The sequence below is a fragment of the Silene latifolia genome, chromosome 2 (assembly GCF_048544455.1).
Source record: "Silene latifolia isolate original U9 population chromosome 2, ASM4854445v1, whole genome shotgun sequence".
Classification (NCBI taxonomy): Eukaryota; Viridiplantae; Streptophyta; class Magnoliopsida; order Caryophyllales; family Caryophyllaceae; genus Silene; species Silene latifolia.
The window spans coordinates 39,257,137-39,274,866 of record NC_133527.1 but is presented as its reverse complement, the minus strand read 5'-3'; positions in this window follow the sequence as shown (position 1 = coordinate 39,274,866).

The following is a 17,730-nucleotide window of genomic DNA, read 5'->3' as shown; positions in this document are numbered from 1 at the left end:
GAAAAATATCTTCCTTTATTCACTCCCCATTTTCGGTTATAATAGGGAGAGAGGGAGATCATTTTTGCTATTCCTTTTTGACCTAATATTCGCTCATCAAAACAAGAAAAATCCTAAAAATTAATTAGTGAATTTGGGGATCTCATTCTAGCAATTTGAGGGGCATTTCTCGGAGTATCTTGGGTGCAACAATTAGGAGAATATCATTTTGATATTGTTCTTAGGCCATTTTGCTAGGACCAAAGGTTGATTATTAATCTCTACTATTTTGTTTATGTAATTTCATTTATGACTCGTTTTCATAATCATAATTTCGTTATAATCCGTATAATTTTAGAGGAAGTATACCGATATTTCCTACAAGTGGTATCAGAGCATAGGCCACGAAATTATTTTGTATGATTTTCATAAATGAATTTAAACAAAAAAAATTTTGAATCGAAAAAAAAAAAAATTCGGCCGTGTATAATTTTTTTTGCCGAGGGCATTTTTTGTGCCAAAATGTTTTCTGTTTTTTTTTTGATGATTTATTCCATTTGATTTATTCATATTATTGTTTTAATAGGTTAAGATAATAATATTATAAATTTGTAGATGTTTTGATTTAATAAAAATTAAATTGAAATGTAAATGGAATTGTTTTGATTAATGATGATTTTTGTTTTTGCTATATAGTTTTTGGCATACATGATGTTAAATTGTTGTTTAAGATCATGATTCATTAATATTGATGATTATGCCAATCTTGTTCTAGTAGCAACTTTAAAAAAACTTGTTCATTATTAATTGGGTTGTTTTCGAAAAAAATTATGTTTTTTTGATTTTAGGGCATTATGCCGCAAGAAAAAAAAAAGGAAACTGTTTTTGTTTTTGTTTTTCAGATTTGCCGAGTAAAAAAAAAAATTCTGTTTTTTCTTTGTGGAAATGCCGAGAACAAAAGGCAAAAGAATTTTTTTTTATTTTGGCAAAAATGCCGTGTGCAGCCGAGAAGAACAAAAAAGATAATTTTTGTTTTTGTTTTATTTTGGCCAATGATTATTATTATACATCATTTCTATATTTTGTATAATTGTTTGTTGTGAAAAAGTTCACATATTAAAGATACCTAATTATTTTAAAGAGGTTTAAAATAATGTTGGATTAATTCATATTACAAGATTAATATGTATTAAGATTGGAATTATTGTGAGTAATTGAGGAATTGTCACATAATTTGATCATTTAAATAGGTGGTTTGAATAAATTACCCTACATAATTAAGGAATTATGTCTTGAATGTTTAATTTATTAGTTGATGCATTTTTATTTAGTTGGATGTTTTGTTGAATGGTTTAATTTACGTATTTTTGCAATCGGTTGTAATTTGTAATACCTAGTGTGGCCTTAGTTAATTATGTTTTCGTAATGAAGGAAACATAATTTTAATGTAATTTTGAGATCTCGAATCTCCTTTAATTTTCTTTAGTATTGTTTTTGAAATTAGAATGTAAATAGGTTTATTTTGGTAATTTATTTAATTGTAATTTTGAGAAAACTAAAGATGGAGATTGGATTGCTCACTCCCGCTACATGGACCAAGATGGAACATCAAGACAAGCTTCTTGGGTCCTAGGATGGATTCCAAAGTTGTATTTATGTTCATTTTTGTAGATAGGCCACACTAGGACTTTATTTTATTTTACGTTTTTCCATTCTTATTGCTTTTCATTACATAATAGTTAGTGCATCATATTACGCCTAAACCAAACCACCTACTAATTACATGCATGAAAATTGACTCATATAGATTGTATGTTAGTTTTCATGGACATAAAGATGTCACAAAATTACTAAGCCATCACCTTAGTTTATTCATTCTCGCATGCTAGATATTAGTTCACTTATAATGAATTAAAATAAAGTTGATGGGATCTTCCTCTAAAACTGAAATTGAGACTAGTCTTTATAGGCCAAACATCTATAAATCCCTTCTTCGTCGGTAGGCATATAGGACCTTACTCTCCATATGACCCCTTCTACGTTGGGTAAGTAGTTTGTGTTGACTTAGTTTACCTCAACATTATAATCCGAAGAGTTTCTCGTGATTATGATGGACTATAGATAGAATTTACAGAAATTTATCGACCAAGAATTCTAAAAGTAGAATTAGCCAAGAGGTTGGCTTATCAATTTATAGATAATTGAGTCTTGGGATCATTTATATAATTTTTGAGGGAGGTCAATTGTATAAAGGCTTGAGTTTTCGCGTTATAACAGTATTGCATTAGACTTAAATCATAACGATGAGTATGCTTATTATATTTATTCTTCTTTTCGCAGTGTGGAATACGTTTTATTTTGATAATACTGCTTACAACAAATGGCTGGAAATAACGAAATCCCTATGCCAAGTGCCACACTTGGACGAGAGTCCTGGCTAAAAGCTTTCATGGACCACATGAATCAGTTCACACGTCTGAAAAATGACGGGTCCAACTTTGCGGACTGGGAGGCATCATTGCGGAATGCTGCCATTGCTGACGGTAAGCTCAAGTACTTAACTGAGCCAATACCGCCAAACCCATGCCCAAATGCAAAAGCTAACGAGACAGTTGCTTATAGTGACTTTGTTATGGAAGCGGGTGCGATAAAGAACGTACTCATTTTTGCAATGGAAACCAATTTGCAAAGACGCTTCATTGCCCAAGGTGCAAACAAGATTTTCACCACGCTCACTAACGAGTTCTCAAAAGCACCGAGAATCGTTACTTATGAGCATACCTGTCGCTTCTTTGATGCGAAACTCCGAAGGGCCAACCAACCGGTTAGCCCACACATTCTCAACATGATTGAGAATGTCGAGAAATTGGAGGCACTTGATTGCAAAATCAGTGAGAGCATAGTCATTGACCGTATGCTTCATTCACTTCATGATGGTTTTGCCCTTTTCAGGGCAAATTACTACATGAATGACATGAAGAAAAGTCCTCATGAGCTACACTCACTTCTCGTACAGACCGAGAAGGATATGAAATTGAGTGGGAGCATGAAGTAAGATGTTCTCATGATTTCCAACAAGAATAAGGGTAAGGGCAAAGCTCACGGCGACCTAACTGTAGGAAAGCCAAAGTTTAAAAAGTCAGGAAACGGTAAGAGTGGGCCTGGTGAGACTAGTGGCTCACAAGGCAAGGCAAAGAACAAGGGCAGTGACATTGAGTGCCACCATTGCCACAAGACTGGGCATTGGAGGAGGAACTGTCCCGTGTACCGTGAGGACATAAAAGCAGGCCGCGTCACTCCTGTTGGTATGTCATCTTATATTCATATGATTGAGATTAACCATGCAAGTTTCGGAACTTGGGTACTTGATACTGGTTGTGGTTCTCATCTGTGTAATCATTTGCAGGGCCTAAGGAACATCACACCTCTCGCAAAAGGTGATGTGGACCTGCGAGTCGGGAATGGAGCACGAGTTGCTGCAGTCTCGAAGGGAACATACGTAATCCAACTCCCCAGTGGTTTTGAGTTATAGTTATATAACTGTTACTATGTACCCAGTTTATCTAAGAACATTATTTCTGTTTCCGTACTTGATAAAGACGGTTTTACATTTTCAATAAAGGATAATAGTTGTATTTTCTCTTTTAATGAAATGGTTTATGGCAAAGCAGTTTCCATGAATGGAATTTACATCTTAGATCAAACCACAGATATATTACATGTGAATAATAAGAAATTAAAGGTTGGTGACAAAGATCAAACTTATCTATGGCATTGTCGAATGGGACACATAAATGAAAAACGTGTAAAGAAACTTATCGAGAATGGGACTATTCCCGCATTCGATTTTTCTACATTTGGCACGTGTGAATCATGTCTTATCGGCAAAATGACTCGAATTTCCTTTAAAGGTGTTGGAATGCGCGCTAGTGACCTATTAGGAGTCATACATACTGACGTATGTGGACCTATGTTAATTACCGCTAGAGATGGCTATAGATACTTTATCACTTTCACGGACGATTTGAGTAGATACGGATATGTCTACTTAATGAAGCATAAAAGTGAGACCTTTGAAAAATTCAAGGAATACCAGAACAAGGTTGAGAACTAACTGGGAAGAAAGGTTAAAGCACTCCGTTCAGATCGGGGTGGCGAATATCTTTCAAATGAGTTTGATCAACACCTTAAAGACTGTGGAATCGTTTTGCAGTTAACTCCACCTGGAACACCTCAATTAAATGGTGTGTCCGAACGGAGAAATCGAACACTACTTGATATGGTTCGATCCATGATGAGTCACACGGTAGTACCTGATTCATTATGGGGCTTTGCTCTTTGTCACCGCTCTTATACTTAACCGAAGTCCGTCTAAAGCTGTCGACAAGACTCCATATGAAATGTGGAAGGGAACGGTCCCTAACTTGTCCTTTATTCGGGTTTGGGGCTGCGAGGCTTATGTCAAGTGGAGACACGAGGATAAGCTCGGCCCGCGATCGGTCAAGACATACTTTATTGGTTATCCAAAAGGAATGTTTGGTCATTACTTCTATTCGCCTACTGAACATCGAGTTTTTGTTGCGGCTAGTGCGAAGTTCTTAGAGAAAGAATCTCTCGAGAACAAATCAAGTAATAGAACCTTCGAGCTGTCGGAGATTCAAGAACCAACAACCGAGGAACAGATGGAGGAAGTTGTTCCTTCAACTGATGATACGGTTAACATTCCTCAGGAACCTAGGAGGTCGGGTAGAGTCTCTAATCCTCCAGACAGATACATTGGTATGGTCGAGGAGAATGACGTTTTGCTCCTAGAGAGTAATGAACCCGCTACCTATAAAGGTGCCATGACCTGTTCCGGCTCAAAGCTATGGCTTGAAGCCATGCAATCCGAGATGGACTCCATGTAGGAGAATGACGTATGGGATCTTGTTGATTTACCTAATAAGGTAAAACCTCTACAGTGCAAATGACTTTACAAAATAAAGCATTCTGTAGACGCGCAACCAGATACCTATAAGGCACAACTAGTGGCAAAAGGTTTCACTCAAGTGCACGGATTGCATTATGATGAAATATTTGCACCTGTAGTTATGCTGCGTTCCATTCGGATAATCTTAGCGATTGCCGCTTTTCATGACTATGAAATTTGGCAAATGGATGTGAAAACCGTCTTCTTAAACGGTTATTTGGAGGAAGAGTTGTACATGGTGCAACCCGAAGGTTTCATAGATCCCGAAAATCCTAAGAAAGTGTGCAAGCTTAAGCGTTCCATTTATGGAATTAAGCAAGCTTCTCGGAGTTGGAATCATCATTTCGACCAGGTGATAAAAGAGTATGGTTTCACTCGATCGGTCGAGGAACCATGGTTATATATCAAGTCGAGTGGGAGCAAGATTGTTTTCTTGATATTGTATGTCGATGACATACTCTTGATTGGGAATGACATTCCTCTCTTATCTTCGGTTAAAGGATGGTTGAAGAACCATTTCCAGATGAAAGATCTGGGTGAGGCACAACGCATATTGGGAATCCGTATCTATCGAGATAGATCACGACGGATGTTATCACTGAGTCAGGAGTCTTATTTGGATAAGATTCTTGAAAGGTTCAGCATGACCAACTCCAAGAAGGGGAACCTTCCAATGACGTCTGGGATGCATTTGAGCAAGTCTCAGTCACCCACGACACCTGAAGGGATTGAGCGCATGATTCATGTTCCTTATGCATCAGCCATAGGATCAATCATGTATGCCATGATATGCACACGTCCAGACGTGGCATATGCATTGAGTATGACGAGTCGGTACCAAAAGAATCCAGGTGAAACACACTAGATAGCTGTTAAAAACATCCTCAAGTACCTATGGAGGACTAAGGATTGGGTATTGACTTATGGAGGAGATACTAAGCTATGCGCAATCGGTTACGCAGATGCTAGCTTCCAAACGGATCGTGATGATTCAAAATCTCAGTCCGGGTTCGTATTCACTCTTAATGGTGCTGCGGTCAGCTGGAAGAGTTTCAAGCAGGATGTTGTAGCAGATTCTACTACTGAATCCGAGTACTATGCCGCTTCAGAAGCAGCAAAGGAAGCTACATGGATGCGTCCATTCTTATAAGGACTAACCATAGTTCCTAGTTCGAATGACCTGATCACCATCTATTGTGACAATAGAGGTTCCATCTTCCAGGCTAAGGAGCCAAAGTCTAGCAACAAGTCTAGACATGTACATCAGAAAGCTCACCTGATCCGTGATTACGTGGAGCAAGAGGAGATAGTGATTGACAAGATAGCTTCGGATGACAACATCGCGGACCCTCTCACTAAACCGTTGACATATGATAAGCATGTAGGGCACGTTATTTCCATGGGAATTAAACGTGTTTCTGAGTTGTAGCAGTTGATTATGAATTCGATACATTATCTTTTTCATATACTATTTATAACTTCATCGTTTTATTTCATATTTTGTTTTTCATGTGGATTGTACTGACAACATTGAACGCCACAAAGTGAACTGAATTACATTATATTTGTTTTGGTCCATAATCGCCTACATGAACTGATAACTCTGGCTATTATTTTTTGAAGTTGATTGAAGGTGGGTTCAACGAGCCATAAGTCAAACAGTTGGCTGATCGATCACAGATGCGAGTTATAACGATACCTCGTAGGACATATTGTGACAACGTAATGGAGTCCTAAATGTTTAAAAACTATCGGCTGTCTCTTGAGATTAAGGCAGTTATTGGGTGACTTTGGTTTCTTTCTCATGGTCTGCCGTAACAGGAGGCTAAGCAGTTTTTTTTCTGAGTCATTTCATACTGTGCTTAAATCTACAGGATTAGAGTTGAAGAAAATATCCAACCTTTATCAGGTTTAGTTATTTCTCAGGGCCACTCGAGGAGTTGTAACTGAAATGCATGGCTATGCTCGAATGATGATTCGTTTATCAGTTAAGTTACTCTCTAGTCGGGGAAACCACTCTTGATATTGATCACTTGTAAAATACGACCTTTGTGAATATGGATTTTGCAAATTGTTTTACATTGAGTGGGAGAAATTTTAGGATATGAGAATCGGTTATCGCACATACACTTGTGAGGACAAGTGGGAGTTTGTTGGAGCTTGTGTCCTCCACAATTAGTGTGATAACATTTGTAAATCTCTTATAGGTTCACAAGGGTATACTTTGTATTTTATCAGTTGATTAACGATTACTTAATAACGGTTGGCTTGCTAGAAAGTTTGACGTTATTATCATACTGATGACGGTGATCAACTGGTCCCTAAGAGTCACACCTAAAGGATGTGTTTGAGAGATGTGATTATGGAAATGTAATCACATTGATGCCTTACATGACTAAAAGGTTAGTCCATGTATTTGACTAAACAGTTAGTCAATGTGATGATGAGACGATTATTTAATCTAATTAAATAATATTAGCTGAGACGAATTAACTGTCAATTCGTAAATTGAATATAATATGTTATATTTAATTAATGTATATAATGTTAGCTTAAACGAATTAAGATGTTAATTCGTAATTAAATGTAATCAAGTTATATTTAATTAGCAAATTATAAATATGCGATATTTATAGTTAATGTATATATTATACGATATTGTCATAATAAATGTTGACAGACCGGTATTAATAATCGACTGCAAGCTGTTGTGTGTGGACTTATTAATACATGTCGACATAATTGACAATTTATAAAATATACACACTTTTTATACATTAAGATAACAACTAAAAATAAGAGGATTTTATCCTCAATTTTTTGGAGGTTCGGTCAAACCGAATTAGAGGAAAAAGGAAAGAAAAATTTCTTCCTTTATTCACTCCCCATTTTCGGTTATAATAGGGAGAGAGGGAGATCATTTTTGCTATTCCTTTTTTACCTAATATTCTCTCATCAAAACAATAAAAAACCCTAAAAATTAATTAGTGAATTTGGGGATCTCATTCTAGCAATTTGAGGGGCATTTCTCGGAGCATCTTAGGTGCAACAATTAGGAGAATATCATTTTGATATTGTTCTTAGGCCATTTTGCTAGGACCAAAAGTTGATTATTAATCTCTACTATTTTGTTTATGTAATTTCATTTATGACTCGTTTTCATAATCATAATTTCGTTATAATCCGTATAATTTTAGAGGAAGTATACCGATATTTCCTACAAACCGCCATAATTGACTTATGGTGGTGTTTTCTATTTAAATCCGCCGTAAAAAGTTTTAATTACCACGGCGGTTCTTACTTAAACCGCCACAATAAACCTCCTATAAACATAAAAATTCTGTTCCGGCCAATTTTTTGGGCTTTTTGCGGCGTTTCTAGTAGAACCGCCACCATAAAGGCGTCACGATAGGGGTTTTTTCTACTAGTGAAACAACCGCCCAAAGAGGTACTCGGTCGAGTACATGACATACTCGGCCGAGTACAGGACACTCGGTCGAGTAATGAGAATACTCGGCCGAGTTTTTGACTCCATAAGCTGAACACAATTATCACAAAAAGATTACTCGGTCGAATATGGGTTACTCGGCCGAGTATGAAAGGTACTCGGTCGAGTAGGCCTTACTTGGCCGAGTTCCGGCACAGTTCTCAGCAACGTTCAGTTTTTGTAAAATAGTCATATCTCACTCGTTACTTGGTCATTTTGGGCGTGTGACTTATCATTAGAATCGTAAGAAGACAAGATATCACCTCAAATTGGAATCAGGACAATATCATTTATAGAACTCGACTTATGACAGTTTTATGACAATCCTTCCATAATCGGTCTTCATACAAATCAATTTTTTTTCTAAACAAAACAACTTGATCATGAATAAGGTAAACAATAACAATTCAATACTTCTAAAAATCAGTACATAGGTAAACTTTTATCATGTACACATGTAAATTAAACGCAACATTCATATATATATGATGGTGCAAAGTTTAACCTCGCAAGAGCACGGTTGTCATTGCACAATATGAGGGTTGAATCAACAAGGAGCATGAGAGATTATTAATCATTTTTAGTCTCTTGTTTAGTTAAGTCGGCGCAAATTGAGGTTTTTGTTTTTTTTAACTAATCAACTAAACTAAATAAAATGAAAGGCAATTAAAGTAGATATGAAAATGAGCAACTAATTGTAAAAGATATAATTCAACAGTAGGAAAGGCCTATGACCCGACTTCTCCTACGACAATTGCTCCTACAAGCTTAATTTCCCGCTAAGCGATCGATTAGGTAGTGTTAAAGAGGATGACAGATGTAGGTCGCCAAACACCTCCCTTTCGGTCTCGTGAGTGGACACTAGTAAGCCCTTCCAACCCCTCTCTCGGGTTCGAAGGCCGGGTATCTAATTCCGAGTTTCAACTCCCCCAAAATCATGCATTATCTCAAGGGTGGTTCAAACTAGACTTAGGTTCATTAAGCTCGCGTCTCAAATCCGGGTCATCCCACTCCCTTTCTCAAGGGTCGATTTCAAACACAAAAGTATGGGTGTTCTCCCAAGGTTCTCCCTTTCAGTCTCAACCAAGGTTAACGAAGGACAAGCCAAAATTACACCATCCTCCACCTAATTGATTTTCACCAATGATTAAGGGTCAAGGATAAGAAGAAAATTTCAACAAGTCAATAACACAAATCAATCCCCTTAATTCTCCTTTACCACCACCTAAAATAACCAATTAAATGGGTCTTAGCCGAGTAGGAAACTCATGTCGGGGATAATCGAGTCCTAATAAAAGGACTACTCACTAATCATGGTTATTAAGACAAAATAGTTGATAAAGATGGATACTTTAACCATGGAAAAGATGTAAAATTGATTTTTACTACTAAACATGCAATAAATTGTGCAAATGAGGGTTACCAACTAATTAAACTAAGATTTGAGTAGGAGAATGTAAAAAGGAACAAAATTTATCACTACTAATCAAAGGTTCTAACTTTGCTAATAACAACAACACCAAACAACATGAACAAGATGAAGTAGAGAGAGAAAATTATAATCTAATAACAAATAGAGAAATTCAAGCACAAAACAATCAAAATAAAACTTGAGGGAAAGTAAATGTAAACAAATGAACTTAAAGGAGAGAATTAAGAAGAAAAATTATACTAACAATCAATAAAGATGGAAACTTGGATTGAAATAATAAGGATGAATCTCTTCCTCCTTCAAATTGCAACCCACTAATCTAAATGTAAACTAATGAGAATTGTCTAATTTGAATAAACTAAAGAGGAATTGAATTAATATGGATGAAAAATTACAATTTTGATTGAAGAAAATTAAAAAGAGAAATATTAGAGTTCTTGTCTTACAATAATGAGAGAGTAATTATTCTAAACTAATTGGTGAGTAGAATAAACTAAGGTAGTCTAAGGTGAGTTAGGTGTCTTTATATATTGGTCTAATAATAATAATAATAATAATAATAATAATAATAATAATAATAATAATAATAATAATAATAATAATAATAATAATAATAATAATAATAGTAATAATAGTAATAATTGCGATAAACCCTAGATTTTCAATTTCTTCTTCTTCGATCCTTTTTCTTTAATTTCTTGCTTTATTCATGGCTAGACCTCGTGGTAGAGCTTTAGGGCGTCCGGTGTTGCATCATAGTGGATGGCTCAAATTTGGTTTCTTCTACAGATTAAAGTGATATTATTCGAACCCCCTTTATGGTCAATGATCTATTAAGGTCTTCTGCTGGTAGTCATAGTCGGCCTCAGACTCATAAATCGGTGCTTAATTCGTTAAGACAATCTGGTGATGTTTTGTTGGAGGATGTTGAACCTAATTTTGAAGCCCCCGTTTTAGAATTTAGTCTTGGCCCTGATCCTAAGGATGGTGTTCCTGTGACTTCTGAAGCGGTTCCTGCTTCTGTTCCAAAAGCACCTGGTTGGAACAAGGTGGTTAAGCCTAAAGTGGGGATGAGTTTACATTACTGTCAGCATAGTGCGGGTTCTACAGAGATTGATGTTACTGAGGATGATGTTGAGGGGGAACTTCATTTTTGGCAATTCACGTTAATGGGTAATGTCTTGGGTGCTCGTCCTACTGTAGCTCAAATAACGCAGGCTTATGTTAACAAGAGTTGGAACCATATATCTCTTCCTGCAGTCCAGTATTTTCGAAGGGGTTGGTTTTCCTTTCGGTTTACTAGTGCTGAGGATATAGATGAAGTTTTGAAGGGGGGACCATGGTCTATGGGTAGTAATTCATTAGTCTTAAAGCAATGGACACCTAATTTTTCTATGGAAATGGATAAGCTTTCTATTGTTCCTATTTGGATTCTATTTCCTGAGTTGGACCCTATTTTATGGTCAGATGTTGTACTGAGTAAGCTTGCTAGCAAAGTTGGTAAGCCCCTTTATGCTGACATGACTACTACTTGCAAGGCGAGGTTGTCTTTTGCTAGAGTTCTGGTGGAGGCTGATATGGCTTCTGAACTTCCTGAGCAAGTTCTTATTAACACATCCTATCATGGTCAGATTGCTCAGCAAATTGTGTATGAATAGAAGCCTTATTATTGCAGTTGTTGTGCTAAGCTGGGTCACACTGCTAATTTATATAAGCAGAATAAGGATGTGCAGCCTGCTCAGGTTTGGAGAAAGAAGCATGCTCCTCCTCCCACTGTGCAAGCTCCTGCCCCATTTAGTCCTGTGCAGAAAATTCCATCAGCTGGTAACACTGCTTAAAAGGCAAGCAAGACTGGTTCTTCTAAAAATAAGAATAAGAATGTGGTTAGCTCTTTTGATGCAAAGGAAGACTCTGAGGTTTTGCTTCAGAACTCTTATTCTGTCCTTACTGTGGAAGAGTCCTCTTTGACTCCTCAGAGTTGCTCCAGCCAATCTTGGGTGGATAGTACTGAACCTTTACCTCCTGATAAAGATGAAGATTGCAGTCTGGAACATTCGGGGGTTCAATGACTCCCTAAAACATTTGGAGGTTAGGAGGTTTTTGTTTCAAAATAAAGTTGATCTTTTTGGGTTGTTGGAGACTCATGTTAAGCAGAATAAAGAGAGTGCTATATTTTCCCAGTTCTCTTCTTATGCTGTAGTTAGTAATAATATCCAGGGTAGGGTTTGGTTATTCTATAATCCTACTACTGTGTCTATAAGTAATATTGTCCTTCATGAGCAACTTATCCACTGTGATGCTATTTTTATGGCCACTAATCAGACTATTGCTATTACTTTTGTCTATGCTAAGAATGATCCTCATGAGAGACAGGATTTATGGGATAAATTAGCTGGGCTCTCAGCTACCCCTCGTCCTTGGGTTGTTATGGGAGACTTTAATGTTGTTAGGGGATTGAATGAGAGAGTTGGCCTTAATCCTCCATCTGCTAAGGATATTTGGGATTTTAATTCTTGCCTTGCACAGTGTTATCTGGATGACAAGCATAGCATGGGGTCTGAATACACTTGGTCTAATAAACAAGGGCCTGTTAAAAGAACTTGGGCTCGTTTGGATAGGGTTCTGATTAATCCAGAATGGTTAATTACGTTCCCTTCTTCTTTGGTTACTTATTTAGTCCCTGGTATTTCTGATCACTCTCCCTTGTTTGTCACTATTCCTTCTGATAATTGTGTCAAAAAGAGGTTCAGTTTCCTCAATGTTTGGCAGGGCCATCCTGATTATCTTAGCATAATTGTGAAGGAAAAGTAGATTCATATACATACTAACATACTCTTATATGTCAAAATTAATTTGTCATAAAATTAAATACGGATTTTATGCATGCAAACAATATAACAAAGGGAAGAAATCATGTTCTTACAATGAGTATTCGGTTTTATTGGGCACAAAAGAAATCTCCTTTTCTTTTGTTCTTGAGCTTTCCTTTAATGGAAGAACAAGATCCAAGTGTAGGATCTCTCCTTAGGAATAATACCCAAAGCTAACTCTTAATCTAATTAATATTATTTGAGCTAGTATAATATTAATCTTAGTAGAAAAATGACCCAAAAACATTTTGGTCTTGCTCCTCAAACCGTGTAGGAGAAGAGGAGATGGAAGATTATTTATTTTCTCTTTCTAAAACTTATGTTGTAAAAGAATGAATAATTATCTTATCACCCACCCTTCATATGGTGAATAATAATAATAATAAGCAAAAGAATCCCTTGTTCTATCCAAGGAAGAACCGGGTAGGGTGGTAAGAATTGGCCTATGCATGGCCTTTGTGCTCTTACACAAAAGACTCTAGGCATGCAAGCCTATATGGGAAATAATGATGAATCCCACTAATCTTAATTAACACAATACAATTTGTTAATCACTCCCATATTTCGGTCCACTAAGGATAAAATGGAATCCATTTTATTTTTGTCAATTGTTAATATGTCACATGTCATATGTGACATAAATTTGTTATGTATTTTTAACATATTAAAAATCAACGTATTAATAAAAATACGTCATATACAAAAATCGACTTAGTAATTTCATAATTACTTGTACCAAAATTTTACCAATTATAAATCACAACATATTGTATTTATAATAATTCATTCAAATTTAATTGTTTCTGTAAACAATAATTTCATCCGAGTAATGATACGATTCGATTACTCGCATCGTATCTCATTTAATCGCATTTCAATTTGATACGTAAATTTTACTTCCAAAATCATCCGTCAATTTTTCAAGTAATTTAATTAACTCGTAACATTATACGATTAATTAAATGATCAATTAAGAGTATTGCCCTATAGGTATGACCTAGGGGGTCAATCGATCACCACCGTCACACGACACAAGAATGTCAAACTCTAGTCAGACAATCATTACCGATATATGTTGACCAGTTGATAGTAACAATATTACTTCCCAATTGTATTCTTAAAATGAGATTTAATAATGATATTTAAATCATATGATCGCACTATTGTTGAGGACACATTTCCCAACAATCTCCCACTTGTCCTCGACAAGTGTGCGTCACCAATTCTCTTGTCCTATTACTATCTCCCACTCAATGCAAGGTGTCTTTCGGTCGTACTTGCAAGTGATCATATCGAGAGTGGTTTCCTCGATCTGGAGAATAACTGATTGACCGGACTTATCTATCATAGATACTTTCCGAGCGTGGCCACGCATTTCCAGTTCATTACTCCTCGAGTGGCCCTGAGATATTGTTTTAACCCTGACAAGGGGATGGACAATTCCTATCGCACTCATTCCCTTCGACTAGCCACAGCCATCATAACCCAAAATATGCCCATTTGACCCCATTTACGAAGGTCGTAGTAACACAAATCAAAGTTAATCTGAAATCGTGCCATCTTAGGTGAATAGTCTTTAGTCAAAAGAATCGACTCATTAGAATACTATAGCAGCTCTCGCCACGACCAGGCTATATAAATTTGCAGAACTCTATAAGCGGTCATAAGGCCCGACAAGGTGTTCCTAACATCTGCCTATGTGATCGACTAGTCATCTCACATGACCGTATGGCACTTGAACTTGCCATCAATCGCATCACACTCTAGTCACTTCGAGACGTCACCTCATACAAGTGACTATGGGCGAATACTATGTTAATCCGGGTTCACTTTAACTGGGTTCAACGTTGTCTCTACAACCCGTTTGGATGTAACAAAGTATAATAAAAGAGTTTTAAAATAAAACTCGAACGACAAATGCGATTATCACACATGAATAGTCAATGCCTGATTACTATTTCATGTTCTATAATCTAATTTGATCTTGTACGTAGTTGTTCATTTCAATTCAATTGAAATGACATGACTCATCATGTTTAGCCTTTGAGAAGGCTTTGGTTAGTAGGTTTTATCAATTTCTTGTACCTTACTCAACCTTACTACATACTCTTTTTCCTTTGTAATGTATACATTTGCATTACAAAACTTTTCGAGTACGTGTCGAGATCCAATCAAGACATAGGCCCTCTAGCCTAAGAATAGCTCCCACTTGTTTTCACAAAGTTAATGCGGGACTCATCCTTCTTGTACATCTCATGATCGCAAGTGTACTCAATTTCCGTTATAAATATCTCTCATTGTTCTTTATTGCCTAGAACGATTCTAGAAAATCTACTTCTTGATTAACATTGCCACAATGGTATCTTAACCATCCTAATGTGTTTTGATTATGGTTTTGTCGGAAACCATGCGCAATCTCAATTGTCAATTGTCACTTGTGTAACACCCTTACACAATATTGCATCATAAACACTTTGCATCATAGCCTTAATGCTTCTGCAAGCACTTTAAGGGTAATCTTTATAGCTTACTTGGTAAAGATTACTTAAATTCGATTTTGAAAACAATTCATCATACTCAAAGTATATGAAGTGTTATACATCTTTACTCATTTAATTGATCCGGCAGCGGAAGCAAATGGAATCAATCAAATATGTTCAATTTAATTGAACTAGTCATGAATCTTATCAACATAAGACTTCTTATTGACGCTAATATCATGTGGATTTATCTTCATAAATCCGGATATTCAAGATGTATTTTAATACTCCAAAAGTCTTAAATCATTCTCAATGATCAATATGTCATCCACATATCGGACTAATTAAAAATTCCGTAACTCCCACTAAACTTCATGTATAAACACAACTTCTCGACTTATCGAGAAATGTTTTATCACATGATCGAAATGTTGATTCCAACTCATTGATGTCCTACTTAAGATTCTCTCTTAAGTTTCACATTATCTTAGGATTGCAAGAATCTATAAAACTCATGACATGTATTGAATACATTCTTTCTATTGAAGAAGTGGGTTTTAGATTCACTCGCTATATATCTCATAATGATATATATAATCCCCAAGAAGATCCAAATAGACTTAAGCATTTCAACTAGTGCAAAACCCTTTGCCACCAATCTTGCTTTGAAATATCTCTTTATTAGTGTAAAACCCTTTGTCACTAATCAAGCCCTTATGTTTTGGATTTTCATGGCTCTAAGCCTTGTATTGAGTTGTGACTTAAGCACTCTTATGTAAGTCATATGTTCATTACTTTCTAGAAGTAATTAACTTGAATCAAACAATTTCTTTTGTAAGTTATAAGCTCTTTACTTTCTTAAAAGTAGCATGAATTCATCATTTTTAACAAGTGACGAATTTAACCTCCTAGGTTTTTGAAGAAACAATGTCTTACACAAAACGTCTCCAAGAAGAGCAGTTTCTTGCGACATAACATTCTTTGTGGCATTCTTTGTGGCTCTTGAATAATTTCTCCCACTCTGTCTTCTAAAATAAACTTGTATTTTAGAAAGACAGCTTCATGAGCCGCAAACCCGTCGTGCTCGTGATAATTGCAAGGGAAAAATGAGCATTTGTTTCTTGTGAAAACTTACAAATATGGTACCCTTACCATTTCATATCTCATATGATTCGATTTAGTGGAAAAATAATTTAGACAAAAATGATAAAATCCCCAAAAGGATCAAGTAACTCAAAGTAACTTGATCGAAGTCCAAACCTTATCGAATAGCGTTTGATTTCTTATCCATCCACACATTATTTCATAATGCGTGCTTAGAGAGATTAACTTGTGATACTATATCACATTTCCTTTGGCTTATATCAAAGTCTTCACTTTGATAGTCCCATCACGACTAAATCGTGATTCCTTGAACTCTTGAACTTCTTCAAAGATTTCTCTATTTACCTTATTAAGTGAACACACTAGTGTCAACTTAAATCGTTGGTAAAATATGATGATCAACCTATTTTGGATTGATGATTTATAACCTCTATCTCATTTTCAACCAAAAGGCACGAGATATCTTGCTTTGAATACAAGATACGCATATACCATTAACAATCTAATGGTTTCAAGAGTACTCGATAACTCTTTGCATTCATCATTCCAAAATTTAAGGTTTAATCTTGGGTTACCAATTTGAGTCTTGCATCATCTTCATGATATATCATTCTAGTTTGGTTTATAATATAAACACCTTGATAATGGGCTAGCCATACATCAAATCGTGGTGTATAGGGTCACAAAAGTGAAACCTCTTTTGTATCTTAACAAGTTTGTATTCTTATTTAGAGTTTATGTACTTAATAGTCACAATTAAGTACAACTCCAAACCCGAAAACTAGATTTAGTACACAATGACTCTATCTCTTGACTTCATTGTTGCTAGTCGTCATATTCTAATCATCCTATGTATCAAGTACAATGATGAAAACCTCCACTGGTTTCTAATTTTGACGAAGTGGTACTAGCAAAATTTATGTTTAATCAAATAAACATTTAAAGAAGAAAGTCCCATTAGATGTCCCACAACTAACTTGTTGATTCTTCAATAATTTGGGGTAGTTTCCTTTCTCGTGTCCAACATTTAAGACAATGGAAACTTTATCGGTCGGGATTGATAGGTTTAGTATCGTCATTCTCAATAACTTTACCTTTATCATAACCTTGTATCAATTCCATTCAAATCTTTACTTCTTGAACCTCGTCCTCATCTTAACGGTTTAAGAGAATGCTCCCACTTATTTCAATGAGTCTTTGCTTTGAGAAGCAAAATTGAATTCATGAAGATTACTCTTCATTTGTTCGTTTTAGTCTTAAAAACTTTCATTGAAGTGGTTGCGTTATTTTGGTCAATTACGAATTCTTAACAAAACTAATTACCAAAACAATTTATCGCTTCAAGATACTTAATTCATTTAAGTATATGAAAAACAATCCATTGTAAGTAGATGTGTTAGTCAAGTATC